Source organism: Lissotriton helveticus, chromosome 5_1, assembly GCF_964261635.1.
Source record: "Lissotriton helveticus chromosome 5_1, aLisHel1.1, whole genome shotgun sequence".
In the NCBI taxonomy this organism is placed as follows: Eukaryota; Metazoa; Chordata; class Amphibia; order Caudata; family Salamandridae; genus Lissotriton; species Lissotriton helveticus.
The window spans coordinates 368,085,509-368,103,730 of NC_136065.1; the positions used below are offsets into that span (position 1 = coordinate 368,085,509).

Below are 18,222 nucleotides of genomic sequence, written 5' to 3' on the forward strand. Positions count from 1 at the left end.
AGGAAAGAGAAACAAATGGCGGTAAGTATAATTGTGGGTTTCTATGCTACCCTTCACCTATCCTTGTGACAGTCGTGCTATACAAAGGTCACAACGGTGAGACATGTGAGGGAAGGGCATGCCAGGGAAACAGAAAGGAAATTGTGCGACGAATAGTAAAAGACCAGACTGAATCCCCTTTTCAAGTCCAACTAGATGCCCCTCCCTCCTCGTACGCCCAAACGAAAAATAGTTAGCCGGACAGGCTTTTGTAAATCAAGCAAGATTACTCAAATAAGCAAAAATAAATGGGACTGTTTCAATCAGTGGTTCGGCTGTGTTTGCTCTGGGTTGTTTTTGTGACCAACTGCGGCCCTGAACTCAACGGACATCCCGCGTCCCCCTCCCTTCCTTCCCCTCCAGAGTCCCCAGGTCACCGTGTACTCACCGCCAAAGCCGTAACTCTCCCTGAGTTACGGCGGCAAGCTCGCTTCTCCTGGGGGCGTCCACTAGTCTTTGCTCCATGTCTCGGATTCTTCTTCCGGAGCTGCGTTGACTGGGTATTCGGTCTGCGGTGTTCCTTCCCTTGGTCCGGCAGGAATTCTCCTCGGCCTGACGTCTTCTTGCTTGGCTCCCACGGCGTCTTCGGTTCCTCCGTCTCCAACTTCAGCGTTCGCCCCGTCTTCATGCCCGAGGCTTATTTTCTCCGCCTCTCTCAGCGGGGATTGGTTGTCCTCGTCTGCGTCATCCTGCAGAGGAGAAGTCACAAGGAGTCTGTTAACCCCTCCATGACTGGACCTTTTCACTTCTTCCTGCAAATGCCGAGCCCCCAGGTTTGCGGCATTCAGTCCCCATCCAGACACTCCCTGACATACTCATACAGATTCCTTTTAACATACTACTTGCGGCTGTCGTTCCAAAGCGCCTTTACCCCACATTTGGAGAATCAGAAACAGACTTACACATAGTGTTCTGTGGAGTAATCTATTCCCTAATTATCAGACTCCTTGCACCATTTTACAGGACATTGGAGCTGTGTCATCATGCAGTACAACAACAGGCTGCTCCTCTGCTAAGGCGGAGGAACGTCGCCCCGCTGCCTTTCAGCATGGCAAGAAAGAAAACAATGCTAGCATTGCACTTATTTATTTTGTGTAGTTACTATAAATCTATATAGAATCTGCACGGTTAGACAACATAGCCAGTGGGATAGGTGTCCAGACTGATTCACGACACCCCCACCAGATATGTTCTCCTGTATACCTAGCTAACTCACAGTGCCACTATGAACTCCTCTTACCAATTAGCGAATCGTTTCTGGCAACTATCGAACATGACAACCCTTTCCCCTCAGGGTTCATGGAAACAGTACAGTACTTTTCGCTCAGTCACTCGTGCTCATTTTGTCTCAGAGAGATACACAGAATAAACGGCGGGGACCTTTTCAATGAGCATTTATTGAACCAGCGCCATTCTACTGTAAAATATATGTGCTGCAATAGCCATAAAACAGAAACAGATATAAGTGATTATAAGCACCAACAGAGTAAAAGGATGGTAGATTTCTACCATAGTGCTAAAACAATGAGTATATGCAGCCATATAAATACATGTCAGTAATAATGCGTACTCCTACGATGCAAACCCTAACTAGATGTACCTAAGTGTACCTAGCATGTATGTAGGTGTATAGCCAAGAATCCCCCTAGGATGTAACCAACCCTATCTTGGTCTCGAGATGGACACCCCACAAGGGGTGTCAGACCACTGAGTGCTGGATTGTCAGCTTTCAGGAACCTCAGCGTTACGTGTCAGTGTGTCAGCATGGAAGTCTTTCTTCTCTGCCTGCCCCAGTAAAGATATGGTGTTTATATACCCAAAAGGTATCTTCAAGGGTTCTACCTTTCTGTGTAATGTTGGCTGAGGATGACGAAAGGGATAACCCTTTTACATAGTTATAATGCAGAAGATGGTAGTCCTGCTGTGATTCTGAGAATCCTCATGCATAATAAATTAGGCTAGTTTTCGGAGAAAACCACACAACATCTATGCAGCACCTAACTAGGTTGTAGTACAATGGTACGGTAAATGTAGGTGAAAAGTTAGGTGACCACCGAAGCCTATATTGGGATTCATTACAAAGCATAACATCCACTCCTCATCCGACTGGACAGCATACTAAAAAGGGAATGGCCTTCTAATCAATCATAAAACATTGTAAAAAAAAAATCATAATAAAAATTATCTAAAAGTTTATAAAAAATGTCTAAAAACTCTATAAGTCCTTTAAGATATGCTCATATATAGTTTGAGCAACTGAATGCGCCTGAAAGCCATGGTGCTCATTAAGAGTAAAGAAGAAAAAGAATTCCAATTTCGGTTGTTTTTGGTAAAGGCTGAATTTTTCTCAGCACACGGAAAGCAAAATATTTATTTGTCCTGTGTGGGAGACGCAACATTACTGTTGTTTGCCTACGCAGACGAAGGTCCCTGTAACACCTCGCAGATTAGATCAATCAAACAAAGGTGATCTTCAGTTCCCACAGCTGATGCGGGGGGAGCAGTTGAAACATCCAAAGCCTGCGTACCTGTAGTAGAGCCAGTATCCATTCCAACATGAGCTGAAGCATCCCGTGGTGGTTCTAAGAATAACAACATCAACATGGGAATACGCTGAAGACACTGCACTACGCGGGTCATTAACGAATCCAGTAATACATCCACGTCTGGTGGCGCAACTGATGGAAGTGTTAAACAGAGATCCAACACGCATTCGTGTCCGTAGAACAAGCAGCGGAGAACAGGCAAAATACAGTCAATCCAGATGGTCGGAATGATAGGAACCAAGACTTGCTTAGCTCGCGATGTCGAGGTGTGCCCAGATGGAGTACCATGTGATCATGGTAACATCGCTCCAAGTGCGTTTTTTCCATCTGCTTGGTGACTGGGACGTCCATTGCGTAGCAGAAAAATAAAATCAGGATTCCCACTACCAGTAGCAGGATAAGTGGAAGCCCTCCAAAAATGCTTCCAAATATGAAGTGTAGAAAAGCTGGAATCACTCCGAAGACTGTCTAAAAGGTGCTTAACAGTCCAGAATATATGGTCTTAAATAGGTGTACTATACCCTTCGTATCATATATATTTCTCTGACATGGCAAGGGCAATTTGTTCATACAAGTGCCTGTATCTCAACTGAGGACCTTGCAACTTGAAGATCAAACATCTCTTGGGATGAGGTTAAGGGCACATCTTTCTGTAAAAGGATGGCTTTCATTCGGCTCAGAGTATCAAACCATATAAAGGAAACATTCAACAAAGGCCATAAAGGCGCCTCCCTAACTGTATGAGTCGTGGAAACAATACTTGCATACAACAAGTAACCCCGGAACTTACTGTCACTAGATATACGATGCCTGGAAGCATCCCACAACAAGCTGGGGACCCTTTCAAATGACAGGACAAGTTTGCAAATGAACTATTACAGGCCCCTTGAAGAATATTATCCTGACAAATGAGAGATCCACTCAATTAATTTGCACAGTCTGTACCACTGAGAAACACTTCAGTTTCTCTGTTCCTGCATCTAAATCTATAGGGTAATTCTCAAGATTCATGAATGAATTCCCTACCCATTGCTTCATACCTTCCTACCTGGTGGTGTTCTAGGCAATATTGCAACTGGAAAGTTGTTACTGGCAATGTTATATGGCTATGAACCATTCTGTGGACGATGACTCTGCCACGGTGAAAGGTAATTGGTCTTATTTTTCAATGTGCAGCATTGTATATTTTGCATCCCTTTGTGCCATTCTTGTCTGCTTTTCAGTCAAATGATATGCAGAGAACAAAGACGTACTGTTGATATATCGCATGGGGGGCACATAACCAAAGCCCAAGGATTGTAGCGTCCAGCATTATTGACATAATAGAACTCAACTGTGATTGCCCATGTTGTAGAATGCACAGATCTTGTTCCAGTATATCTATAGCAGAAGATACAATGTTGCCTGGTGTATAAATTCTGGATGTCAGTATGGTCATTCAATTGTCAACCACAGCCAAAGCCTTTTCTAAGTTAACTCTGTCAATTTCACGTAGCCCCTCAGCAGCTTCCTGTTGAGAGACCTTCCACATTTAATTATAGACAGCGTATAAGAAGCGTTTATGATGTGGCTTCCGGGACCTGGCATAAAATCCCTTTAATCCATGTCTTCTGAGAGCAAGGACAAGTGTTGTTTCACCTATGACAGTGTTGAGGTTCTTAGCCAAGCTAAGCATAACTTCCCAACACTGTATGATGTCACCACGCACGGATGTTCTCGTTGTACACAGCGTAAGTCAGGCCTATGGATACTAAACCCTTCGGTGGTACCCTTGAATCTTGACTGACACCTATTTGTGTCGATAGACCAAACCAACCATCCCTTCCAATTGGGATCTGTTGTAATTTTATGAAAACGCCTTGCATGATGTCATCTAGTGTACCCTCACCCTTTTCTGTATAGTGATGCCTACGCTCATAGTGTGCAAGCAAGGGAATAGGAGGTGTGTACAAGTCCTTGATCTTGACTAACCCAAGACAGGAAGTCTGTTGCACGGTGTTGTTGTGAAAGATAATTTGTTGTGGTATGAGGCATGCTCTAAATAGTGCCTCAGTTCTCTGAACCTGCCATTCCTTAGTACCCCAGACAGATTTTATGTCTATAGTGTCTTTCCATAAGTCAAAACCCTAATCAGACAGTTGGGCAATAGACATTTGGACAATAGAGGATGCAGAGTATATTTGCTTCGTATTAGTAAGCATATTTTTCTGTGCAAATGTAGGCGCAAGCTTATAATAATATGAGCATGGATCAGATGTATTGAACCTGGAAAAATGTGCAAACGTTTGTGAACTACCTTTCGGTGGTGTTGGGAAATGTTCCAATTGGTAATATACAAAAACATTATGTGATGCACTTGTTTTATGCAGGAAATGATGACCATGATGTTGGTAACAATACATGGTGTTAAAATCAGATGAATCATTAAACATTTCATTTTTTGAAAATGCTGCAGACAGTTCTAAATCAGACAGCATACTATTTACAATCCCAATCGTCAGAGAATGTGGAAATGCACTGGAAGTGCTACAGCGCATGCATGAGAGCTGTTTGATATAATAGAATCTCTGGAGGAATGCTGGTGTTAGGTAGGCTTGATGCAGATACAAAATTGGATGTTTTTTCAAACAGTGGATTGCAAAAGACTTTCTTTGGGTACTCTAGGGTCGGCTCCCATTCTTTATCATGTAATGGGCGCTCAAATTCGCGTATGGTCTTATATACCCAGATAATCAAGCCTGGGGCCTATGTGCAGTGTTGTATGGAGTACCGGGTGTGTCATTGGCTCTCCCTCGGATAGGTCCCAGAGTGTGCGGCAGTCTGAAATGATTTGTCCATGGAGGACATGGGACAAGTTGTCCGTCTGCGAACAGAGTCTCTACCTCAAGTAGCGAGTGGTCCGTCCATGTCTGTAAGAGTTGGGTTGTATAATATTCTGAACCCCTGGGTAGACCAGCTAGAGGTAAAGGGGATATAGAGTGGGGTCTCTCGGGAGATACGGTGGATTCTCATCATACACCTACGGGCTATCTCTACCTGTATGGGATACGTTGTGCTGGGGCAGTTCCCTGGAAGCAGTAAGTGGCATATCGCCGGTACCGGCAAGGGGCCGGTTTCAGAACTGGTTTCCTCCAGGTGTCGTCCTGCCATCCACCAGGATAACCATTGGAGTTGTGCTGCCAGGAAATACACCTCAAAAGATGGAGCCCCTAGTTCTCCTTGGTCTATAGGTAGGTGCATAGTTGTGAGGGCTACTCTATGTCGACCATTACCCAGTATGAGGGATCTGAGCAAGGAGTCCAGTTCTCGGAAAAAGGATCCGGGGGGACGAGTGGTATGTTAGCAAAATGGTATAGTAGTCTAGGCACTATGATCATCTTTGCTATGGCTAGTCTGCCGATTGGGGCCAAGGGTAGAGTTTTCCAGAATCCCACTGAGCTCCGTATGGCTATCAGTGCTCGTCGGTGGTTGCCTTCATATAGGTCAGCTGGGGTATGATAGAGTCAGAAGCCTAGGCATTGCGGGGCTTGGGCACTCCAGGCGTGCTTAATATTTCCTATCGGGACCTCCCGTGGGGGGAGATCTGCGTTCAGGTAGTATATGGTGGATTCCACCCAGTTTACTTGCAATCCAGGTGCAGCTGCGAAATCCCTAAATGTGGCCCATAGGGGGTCTAGATCCATTGTCACATCCCGCCCGTATTGTAGCAAGTCATCTGCATATAGGGACATGCTGTGGGTGATGCCAGCTAGTGGGATTCCCTAGCTCTCCCACTCCTGGTGTAGACGGATTGCCAAGGGCTCCATTGCTAAGGCAAAGAGGAGGGGGGAGAGTGGGCACCACTGCCTTGTGCCACACTTCACTTGGAAGGGTACTGAGATGTAGTGACCTAGACGTACGCGGGAAGTAAGGTTGGTATATAGTAGTCTTGTGTATGCTAGTTGTCTCTGGCCCACTCCCACGTGCTGCAGGACTGAGAAGAGATACAGCCATATCAGGGTGTCAAAGGCTTTTTACAAGACCAGGCATACCGCGTGGGGGAAACGACCCCGCACCTGGTCCTGAACGTGGAACAGCCTGTGGATATTTTGGGAGGTATTGTTGCCCGGCACAAAGCCGCATTGGTGTGAATGTACTAGTGTTGGGAGAATCTGGGTGAAGCAATCCGCTAAGATCTTGCTCAGGATCTTACAGTTTGCTGACAGCAATGTAATCAGCCGATACGAGGTTAGTAGGGTTGGGTCCCTGTTAGGCTTTAGAGAGGACACAAAGAGGGATTCTCACAGCCACCCTGGGAGTTCCCCCCACTTTCAACACCGGTTTATACATTTCCTCCAACAAGGGCTCCAGCTGGGCAATGACATCTCTGTCCTTATAGTTCAGGATTTTCACAATTAGTGCCCTGGGCTGTGTGCATGGGGTAGAATTGGCACCAGGGCTCTGTGACCCCTTCAACCACAATTACTGCTGAGGTGCAAGACGCCTTTGATCCACTTTTCAATAAATTGTCCAGTTCATTACCTCCAACTCATTCTGGGAACCTTTAAATAAAAGGCTGTTGCAGCGAGAGCTCTCCTACGCATCTTCAAGTCTATTTTCTAGAGAGACTTAGCTTTGACAGAGTGAGAGTCACTTTTTTTTATATATATATATATATATATATGTGTCACTTTTTTATATATATATGTGTCACCTCTGTTTACATCATAGCCACCTTCGTCTATTTGGTCAGGCTTCTCATTTATTTTCCCCAAGTCCACTCTCAAATGGGAGACTTTGATTACAAGGGTATGAATTTTGTACTCCAGTGTGTGATGAGACTGCTTTAGTGTGATAAAATGTACGTTCCCGTTAGGTGTCCACCACTCCACAATCTCCTATACTCTTTCCAACCCCTTGTGAGGGTGTCCTCCAGTGTACTGGTCTATATTCATCTGCTGCGAGGATTGTAGCAGCCTGTCATGGCCAATGGCAAATGTATTACGTTGGAGACCTCAGTGAGTTAAAGACAAACCGATAATGCCTTACTTCATCCTAGCTATCAATTATAGCAGTCTCTTCAGTTCATGATCAAGTGAGGAACCTCTGCCCATGTAGCACGCCTGAGTCTCCAGGCCAGGCAAGAGTCTGTGGATTTTACACAGTGTGCAAGGACGCTTTTCTTGTTTCCTCGTTGCATGAACAATATGTAGAGCGGAATTAACAGAGAAAGTGCTGTGTGGGGTCTGAAGGGTGGGGAAGCATCAAAGGGAAATGGCCAACAGTAAAAATCTCCATTATTTAATCCAAGTGCCATTGCAGCTCACCCACTTTTACCCACTGCGGGGGTGCCAACATGCACCTCTACTGTTGCAACCATCATGTAGGATGGGAGCATACTTCCATGAAAATCAGGCTGCTTCACCATATACCCAGTTCACCCTCCATGGGCAACAATCAAGCATCTCACCTCCTACCTCATCAGACCCAGGTGCTCCCCTGAGGGTTTTGCACAACTCCAACATGGGGAGACAGCTCCTCCTCTGTTTATCAGCTCCTCCTTTAGAGCGCAGCTCATTCGACCACTCTGCCTCACGATTCTTTGTGCAGGCCACAGCCGTCCCTCCCACACCAGCACCAAACTCACTTAATTTTGTGGAAAGCAAGCAGTCAAAGTCCTTGCCACTGCAGCCTCTCCTAGTTTCAGAGGGGGAAGGGCACCTCTTACCCTTCCAGTCTCATGTAGTTTGGGAAGGCTCAGGCAGATTGGGCAACCCCCAAAATGTAGTATTGGCAAAGATAGACAAAAAAACGTATTGTATCAAGTTATTTAAAATTATCAGAATATAAAAAGAGCAACCTGGTTAAAACAAAAAAAAACTGAGCGACAAGTCAAAGCCTAATCAATCGATACATATAGCAGCACTCAACTCTATAAGGAACCAGGGGCCATATATATGAAACTTTGGTTTTGCGATTCTCAAATAGCTATTTTTTGCAAATCGCTATTTGAGAATAGCAAAATGCTATGTATGTAGGATTTGCAAATAATTTTGCAAATCATACATATTCCTTAATTGCGATTGGCAAATTGCAATTCACAATTAAGGAATACCTCCCCATTCATTCCTTTGGGCCTAGAGGCCCATAGGAATGAATGGGAAGACATTCTCAATTTGCGATTCGCAATTAGAGATTCGCAAATTGAGAATGCAATTTCAAGGGTGCCATGGTGTCAAAAGGACACCCTGTTGCACCCCTGAAATGTACATGTGTGCAAATGTGACACACATACATGCCCTAAGGGCATGTATGTGTGCCACATTGCTCTTTGAACTTGAAGTTGGTGGTAATTTGCGATTCCTTAAGGCCAAATTGCACTTTTTCTGGGCCTCTTACATAGCATTTAAGAAATCGCAATTTGCGATTCCTTAAATGCAATCGCAAAATAACAAATCACAAATTTTGCGATTCCATATTTTGCGAGGCTGTTTTCCTTTCATACATCCCACTTAGCTATATTGCGTTCGCAAACGCCAAATTCGGCGTTTGCGATCGCAATTTTGAATGATACATATGGCCCCAGATCCACTAATGGGCAAGTTGCGATGATATCCATATGAGATTAAAAGAGCCATCAAATGAAGAGAAAATAACAACGTACTACAAAACACTACACAGAAGTTATGTAGGCTACCAAGAGATATGTAGAGAGGAAATGTTTAATAAAGAAATTATCATTGCTAAAATGCACCGAGCAGAACCCTCAAACAGCATCAATGCAGCGTGTCCGATTGCAGCAACATAATTTTCATCATAGTTTGGATGGAATGCCACAGAGCCTACTAAAAGAAATTCATTTTGGCTGGGGTCTACCGTCTACTAATCGACTTCAGTGCAGGGCAAGCCATGTCCGCCCCAGCCAATTAAACCTTGTTCAAAAACCAAAGTAGTGAACTCTAGGAAGTGATATTGTGGTCGATCTAAAGCTGCCGTAAAACATCTGTAATGCAGATGCAACTTCCTACGGCAAATCTTTTTGACTATGGTATGCACAGCTGTTTGAAAATAAAGAAAAGAAGTCCAGGAACCAAGTGTAGTCCCCAAAAAATGGATGAAAGGGCTAGGCACTTTGGCGGTTAAGATAGTTAAAAACTCTCCGACTGTAGATTCAGCTTTAGCGCTTCTTTGGAAGATTTCATACATCTAGCTGATAGCTTCCGGTTCACACCACTTAGACATGCCGAGACAGCCGTGTTGCATTGTCTTATGTCATGTTTACAAAAGAGGAGTTTCAACCAGTAGCATCTTCAATTCTTCAAAACTGGGCACATGCATATTATGTGGAAAAGACTTTCCTTCTTACAGTTACAAAAGCGGCAGTGCTGTTCCGTAGACCCGGTTAAGCGCCCCTATTTAAAGCCTTTTAGAGGAATTAGACCACATTTCAGCCTCGGCAGATATTTTTTAATTGCCAGTTTCATGGGGCAGGCTAAGTACACTGCTTTCCCCGGCACTCGGTACAGTAAGTCACATAAACTGGCATGGGCGTTTCGAGAGAGTTCTTGTTTGTTGTCAATTCCGGATTGTATCTTCCCCGTTTTTACCAACAGTTTTGCAGTAAGCTTCGGAGTTAAGTTGTGATCAAGGATATAAGGTGCCTCAAGGGCTTCCAAGGCCTCCCTATGGTAAGGTTCCCACATTACTTTTTGTCGTGGATACCTCACCTTATCTGTTCCTTCAGAGACTCTGGAGATGCAGCTCTAAGTTTCACGTAGTATCCCAAAAACTGAGCCTTAAACATTATTGATTGCTTATAAAGACCAAATTCCCGCTTAGTCTATGGAGATGGTTGCGTCCGGGAGGTTGAATAGACATCTGGTACATCTTAATTACACTTTGTCCAGCCAACCCGAGATATGGTCCTTAAAAATCAATGAACCATACATGAGTGTTAGTATAAATTTGTCATTATTTACTTTACAGATGACCGATAGATCGGGCCACTCATCTTGGAAGCCAATTTTTTAAAACTCATTATCATTGACAAGGAGGAGTCCTTTAGGTAACAAAGATGTGAGAAGTGGGACCTACTTTGTTTAAATAAAAGCCCAGATATTTAAGACTTGTCCCTTGTTCTAGAGCGATGTTATTCATTGACAAATTGAATTAAGTTTCACGTCTGTTTCCTACTCCGCAAGCCATGATTTTCTTTTTGGCATAATTAACTTCAAGTTTGTATTCCGCACAATAAACAGCAAGGGCCGCCAGTGATTGCTGCAGCCCTACCGGGATGTGACCAGATGATACAATGTCATCCGTGTATACCAGACATTGTAAATGGGAGCTGGCAAATTTGGGTGGAACAGCACGTGCCAACCCCAGCTTGTTTTTTTTATGTCCACCAAGTATAGGTTGAACAATAGTGAAGTGAGGATACAGCCTTGTTTTACTCCATAGGTGGTCTTGATTTTATGGGTAGTGACTGTATTAGATGTAACTTTTACTTTTACCCAGGTTTCTGTGTACAGGCTTCTAATGGCTCTTAAAAGATCATCCGGGATGCCCCAACTGGACAGCCTCTGCCACAGTCTCCCTCTATCCCCTTTATCAAATGCAGTTTTTAAGTCTATCAAGATGATATAGATCAAAGGGCTTTTTTGCTGTTTGCACCTTTGATCAAAGAAGAGAAGATCATCAAATTGTGTTCAGTGCCAGACCCGCACCTAAAACCAGAATGAGGGATGGGTATTTGGGCCTTAGTGTTCAACCTCTCCTCTAGCTCATTGATTAGGATTTTGGCAAAGCATTTACCTTCCACATCGAGTAAGGCAATGAGCCGGAAGTTGGATGGATCATCACATGTGCCTTTTTTATGACTTGGACTAAGTATGGCACCTCCTCAGCTGTCAGGCACTGTGTGCTCCCACAAACAATTTTTAAAGAGGGAACTTAGCAAATATGCCCATTCTTCTGTAGCCGTGGCTCCAGCAGCTCAAAAAGATCCCAGTGTATGATTAATCTATTCTTGGGATGATAATGCTTCACCCAAGTGCAGCAGACTTTAATGAGAGCAGTCTATTTGTTGTCCCGCAGGATCATCGTGCCCGCACTTATTTTTCTCAGCGTTATACAGGTTGAAAATGTATTTTGACCACTTGGAGGTCGGCATGGCACACGAGGTTTTTCAAATGTTTTTACTCAACCTCATCTTAATGAGATTCAAAAATGTTGCTGGATTTTTTGTTTTCAAGGCCTCATATATTTCCACCCATGCTTGTTCTTCATTGGTTCGGGTGCTTTCTCAGACTTTTGAACTAAAAGCCTTCCGTGCATTCCGGATCTTGGCTACTTCTGATGCAGTATCAGCACTTTTGTGTGCTAACCTCCGGAGTTTATTTAGTTCTTGTTTAAGGACCCTCAGCGCTGGGTTACAAGCTACCCTCTGGGTATCAGCACTGGCTGGCTTTTGGACCTTACTGGTGAGTCTTTCCGTTAGTTTTCCCAGTCATTTTGGCCAGTTCGCAGCTAAGGGCGGAGAATTACTTGCCTCAAATTGCAGAGATTCTCCCACCTCCACCAGGGCCGAAGGAGAGGGAGTTGTTGACCATTTTGTTCTTCGAAGCCCCCAAGTGCCCTCTTCTGTACCAATTGTTTGAAGTTGTGTCAGTTTAGGAGTACCATTATGGAGCGTACAGGATAGCCTTGCATTGTTGGTCGTCAGAATGTGGCACACTTGGAAATTGCTTACCCACGTGAAATGCAGGGTGAAAATCCCCTCTTCTGTTTAGTGTTCTAAGATCCAAAGCATTCAAAGAGGAGGCAAACTTCTGGCCAACTTTGTCTTTCTTTACATGACCCAGAGCGATCTCCGGGATGCCCCATATGTTGTCCTCTTCTTGTTGCCATGGGAATGGTTCACGGGTTTTGAGCGGGAACATATTGAAGTCACCCGCCAAGATCCACATTTCTGCGAGATACTGCTGTCGTAGGACTTTGATTAACTTTAAGATATGACTAGAGATTGTTTTCTGTCTTCTTTTTTATCTGTTTAGTAATAAATTTACCAATAATAAGTGCCAGCATCTTTATTCCGTATACAGAGGATGTTGCCGCTAACAGAAACATAGGCCCCAGCGCCACTAGCATGGACTCTCACATCAGGCTCCAGAGGTTTATGGACCAAAATTGATACACCTCCTGATGGAGGACCCATTTTGTTGGAGGGGTTGGCTCTGAGAAAAATTCATTATGATCCTGCCAGGCAAAAATCTGATAGTGGAACTCCACCCGCCTGACTATCTCTTTGTTTCTGAATTATACTTTTGTTTCTTCCTGTAGGCTCTCTTTGTGATGAGGGATAAACATAATGTAGGTCAGATCTTTTGATTCAAGCAACCTCAGTTTAGGTAAGTAATCTAAATAAGTTGATCCTATTTAGGATGTCTTACTGGTCGCAAGAGATAAATCTGCAAAAGGCTAACGGCACCACCACCAGGTGCCAGCCTGCTCTTCACAGGCCAGCAGCCACCACCCAGATGCCCCTCCAGACTCCTCCTGCCCTCACTGATCCAGGTGATCTCCTTTCCTTGCAGCTGGAGCACAGTAATTGACAAAGTCCAGCCCTAGTGCTGTTACACTTGCCACTCACCTAAAAATCCTAGAGATTTTGTAAGGGCGATGCGGGTCCACCCACTCCTAATCTAAAAGTTCTGAGTTCATAGGTGCCCCACAAGGGAATGGGGAGAGACAGATGCTTTTGAAGTGTCAACAGTCATGTGTGTCAACTGACAAACATTTAGACTTGTCTTACCTCAGACGGTTTTGCCTCTATCTCACCTGTGTGCTTTACTTTGACGCCATTACGAATGACTTGCTAGTATCCTTTTGCTCCACAATATGCTGTAGCCTATTCTTGGGAACACACTCTAAATAAGAGAATATACAATCACTCTTGCATCACACTGCAGCTGCTTGATTAATGTCTCTAGGATTAATCCAATTGTGGCACTTGTCTATAAAGCCTCTTGGGTTGATTAATATTGAGTTCTTTTTTCCAGTTTGTAAACACTTGTCATTCTCTCTCAAGAGGCCTTTGTTTACCAAGCCTTATGGCATACCAGTAAATATTTTTTAGAAAAATTGTTCTTGTTTTTAAAAGCTCTGCTGTGCTCTGACTATATTTTGCAAAAGCTACTAAGGGATGTTTTGACTTGGAAACAATATTACTCAGGATTAGTGTACTAACCTGTTGTGGCACCTGCTGTACTGCATTATAAGGGGATTGCATGGATTCTGATGCATTCTTTCCTTTTTGCATTTCTGTGGTAAGCCCCCTCAACATCTAACTTAGTATATATAGTTGAGTTTCAGACATGGTCCAACTGTACCAGGATTAAGAACAATTCTTTATTGTGGCCTTGTTCACTGCCCGATAATCTATACAGGCACATAGCTCACCATTTTAATTTGGAGCGCAAAACAAATGGGAGGGCAGGGGAGAGGTAGAATTATGGATAAAACCAGTCTCTAAGAGTTCATCTGGATATTGATTGCTTTCAATTGTTGTGTTTCTGGTTCTGTAGTGGCATAAACCCTACTGCAAGGGAGAGGAGCCCAAGGAATTAAATCTATCCTGCAATCAATTGCTCTGTGAGGGGGACAGTTGTGTAGCCTTTTTAGCACTGAACATATCTAAGAAATATTGGTAGACCTCAGATAAATTTCCCTCCCAGGTTCCCTGTACTACAGCCTACTCTGGGGGGATACTAAGTCAAGTACTTCTTCATAATATACGTTAACTCAATAGTGAGAGTCTAGGGTGATTTTGCCGAGTACTTATTCAATTCTGGGAATATGATGTTATAACTGGAGCATTCCTAATTGGGCTAGAATCAGGAGTATCAATCACGTCAAAAGCTAGTTTCTCAGAGTGCTCATTTTCAGAAGCCACAACAAGTGGTGGTGTTTTAAATCTAATCAATCAGGAGGATAATTCTGGCCTGTCTACGTCTCTCACACTTTGTAGCTCAACCTTTGTCATCCTAGGTATTCCCAACTGTGCCGCTTCTGACATCTAAAAAATTCATGTACCTTCAGAGTTGATTAACATACACATCACTTTCCTCTGTTGAGTAGAGATTATTATTGGCGATGTGATAGTTAAGTAACGAGGGATTTTACTACAAGTGTTTGCCAAATATTGTGAGATCATAGTTCTTCTCTTTTCTCCCAACAAATTGATCTCTTTCCTTGTTGGGCTATCTAGTTTTTCTGGTTCAATTCCTTGCTTCTTGTAGCAGCTGCCACTTTCTCAGAATTATTGGGTCTGGTAAGGCAGTCCTTTGCAAAATGCCCAGGTTTACCACAATATAGATAGGTATTTCGTTTGTGCCCTAGTTCCTTTTGTTCTGGAGTTAGGGATCCTTGAAGTGCCCTGATATGCATGAGTTCTACATCCTGCACAAATGGCAGTTCTTTGTGCTCCAGTTCTTTTCTTTCAGGTTTTAATAATACTACTCCAGCATTACCTCAAGGCCTCTCCCCTTTTCATTCTTCTAACCTAACCGGTGCTCCAATTGACTACTATTGAAATAAATTCTGAGCAGGCCTGTGATAAATCTAAAATATGAGACAGGGAGTCTTTCAGAATTCTTTTTAATGCCCTGTAAAAACAAATACTTCTTTTTTTTCTTCAGGTCATTAGTTTCTGTGACCAAACAATTAAAAGTCATAACATAGGTTAAAAGGTGTTTGGACCTTTGTTTTAGATTCAGGAACACATTATCACTATATTATATAAACACAGGCTTTGCAAACAATTTTCTAATATCCTCCTTGAATTTCCTATGGTCATATAATATTGGATTATTATTTTCAATCATGGAAATGGACCAATTGGCCTCTCTACTTCAAAGATAGGATATTCCAAACACTGTTTTTGCTGTTTCATTAGGTAAAGCCTTAATACTACACAGAAATTGGATTTGACCCTGACTAAAATACGTCATACTTGGAGCTGTCTCTTGAGGGCTGTCAGTGGGATGAGTAGTAACCGTGGCATTCAGTGGTTGTGTGCCTAAAGATGCATGTTTTGGTGCTACGTTATAACTTGATTCTCCAAACTGTTGTAATTTCAACATGGAGCAACTTAAATAGGAACAAATGGTTGTAAAATGGGACGGTATTCCTTAAACAGTCCTCTATTCCATGGGTCATACCTAGTTTTCTATCTTTACAACTCATTGTGTAGTTCTAAATTTCCCTCCCTTGGCGCTTGAGCCTCATTTTGAATGTTTGCTAAGGCCTGTGCCAAACCATATACCCCTGGGATTGATTGGCCAAATCCCATGTATGAGTTGAATCATAGTCATAGTCAAGTTTATTTGTTTGATTAAATAAAATCTTACAAAAATACATTTAAAAAAAAAATATCATCGGCAGTAAAAAGCTTAAAACACCATGCACATAATTATTCTAGTATTATATAATTTAAAAAGGAGAAACCTAAATAATGTTTTCCTTAATGTTTTTGCCAATCACAGATACAAATTTTACAAATGCAGAATTCATTAATACATCATTCGAGGTTTAGACATGCCATTAACGCTTGTCTGCATGTTCTTACTCCTCGAGCATTAAATAATCTCTTAAGGATAACTTTCCTTTCCACCTCTATTGCAGGGCACAGACATAGCAGATGTAAAATTTCTTCTTGACCACATTTACACAACCTACATATCGTATTGTCCTCAATAGTCTTCCATAGTGGCCGACGACACAAACCAGACCAAACACCAAAACGTACTCTTATAAAAGTTTGTTTGCTTTGCTGTGACCAAGGAGTTTCCAGATAATTTGGGATTTGCTTTTTTTTGTATCCATTTATAATTGGCCATGTGTGCCTTCTTTTTACCAATAATTCTTTGTCTTTTATCAATGAGAGATGGATAGTCAACTTATTAATTGTTCTTTTAAAACTTTCCTGGGTAATTGTGTTTTCTCAAATTGGTATTATTCCAAATTCTTCTTTTGCTTCATTTAAATATGCCCAAGCTTGTAGTTTCCGGTTGTCTTTTACTTCTTGCCATAATGTTCGAGATAATTGATTGTCAAGGTCATTTTTTATAAGATACCAAACTTTCAGAATTTGACCTTTCCGGGCATATTGCTGATTGTTTATCCCAAACTCCAACCTCACCTGTGCTTGCGAGGCATTACCCGGTAGGTGGAATAATATCTTGTAGGTTTTCGCCACTGCATTGTTAATTATCTGTGCATCTTTACCATTTAAGATTTCGGAGCCATATGTCAAAGTTGGTAGTAATTTAGCAGATATGATCTTTAATAAGGGACCATATGATAGTGTAGTTAACTTCTTTTGTATGGTTCTAAATGCAGTCACCAAACTATTTGCTTTCCTAGTGATATCTTTCCTCTGTGGGAGAAAACTTCCATTATCATTAAATAAGACGCCGAGATACCGATAATTATCAACCTGCTCTAGCTGAGTTTGTTCCAACATCCATTTGTTTTTCTTTTTTCTGTTCTTTGTAACTACCATTATTTTTGTCTTTGCCTCATTTATTACCATTTGATTGTCTTTTGCGTATCTCGATGTTCGATCAATTAGTCTTTGCAGCCCCACTTTGGTCTGACTCAGCAGCACAACGTCATCCGCATACAGCAAATTTGACATATGTTTTCCTGCCTCGGTAGATGTGAGTTACCTTCATTTAGTGCAATGGTGAGGTCGGCTATAAATAGGTTAAAAAGTAGTGGGGCAAGGACACAACCCTGCTTTAATCCTCGTGTCACCGGTATTTTATTGGATAATGTTCGGCCATCACCAATCCTCACCCTGACCCAGTTTTCAGAATATAATAATTGGATAAGGTTTAGAAGCGAGTCCGGAATTCCATAGACCTCACGTTTTTTCCATAAAAGATTCCTATTTACAAGATCGAATGCCGATTTGAAATCGATGAAACATGAGTTGAATCAAAAGACCGCTATGTCGCCCAGGTGTAATATTTTACAAAAAAAATCTTGGCTTTCTGTCACACATGCCACTTAACTGAAGATTCATGAGAGTCCACAGGGGCGATGCTGGTCTGTCCGCTGCTCTTCAGAACAACTCTCGATTCAGTCTAAAAGTTTTGAGTTGCCTAGAAAGGAAGGGGGATGGGAAGGGTAAGATGCTTTTTAAGTGGTCTTCAAGGATGACACTTCGCAGCTGCTAAACTTTTAGACTTGTCTTTTCTCAAAGCAACCTCCGTATCAGCTAGGTGCTTTACTTTGACAAATATCTGTAATTATCACAAACAAGAACTATCAATCGCCTGAGACAATTATGAATGATAGGAGTTTTCTTTTGCTACACAACATGTTGTACCTTCTTCTTAGGAAGACACTCTAAATAGCAGAAAATGCAGTCACTCTTACATACATTTTTCAGCTCCTCGATTAATGTCTCAAGGGATATTCCAACTGTGGCATTTCTCTATAAAGTCTCTTAGGTTGATTCATATCAGTTCTTTTTAGCAGTTCATAAACACTTATTATTCTTTCTCAAGAAATCTGCCTTTGCCAAATAATCAAGCCTTATGCCGCAATAGTTAATGTCTTTTAAACAAAATTGGTTATTGTTGTTTTTAAA

At 42.5% G+C, this 18,222-nt stretch overlaps 1 protein-coding gene across 4 annotated transcripts in view; it reads left to right on the forward strand.

Moving 5' to 3' along the window:
• The window catches only part of LOC144753169 (uncharacterized), a 281,794-nt gene that overhangs the window by 185,157 nt on the left and 78,415 nt on the right, over positions 1 to 18,222 (forward strand). The window lies entirely within an intron of this gene.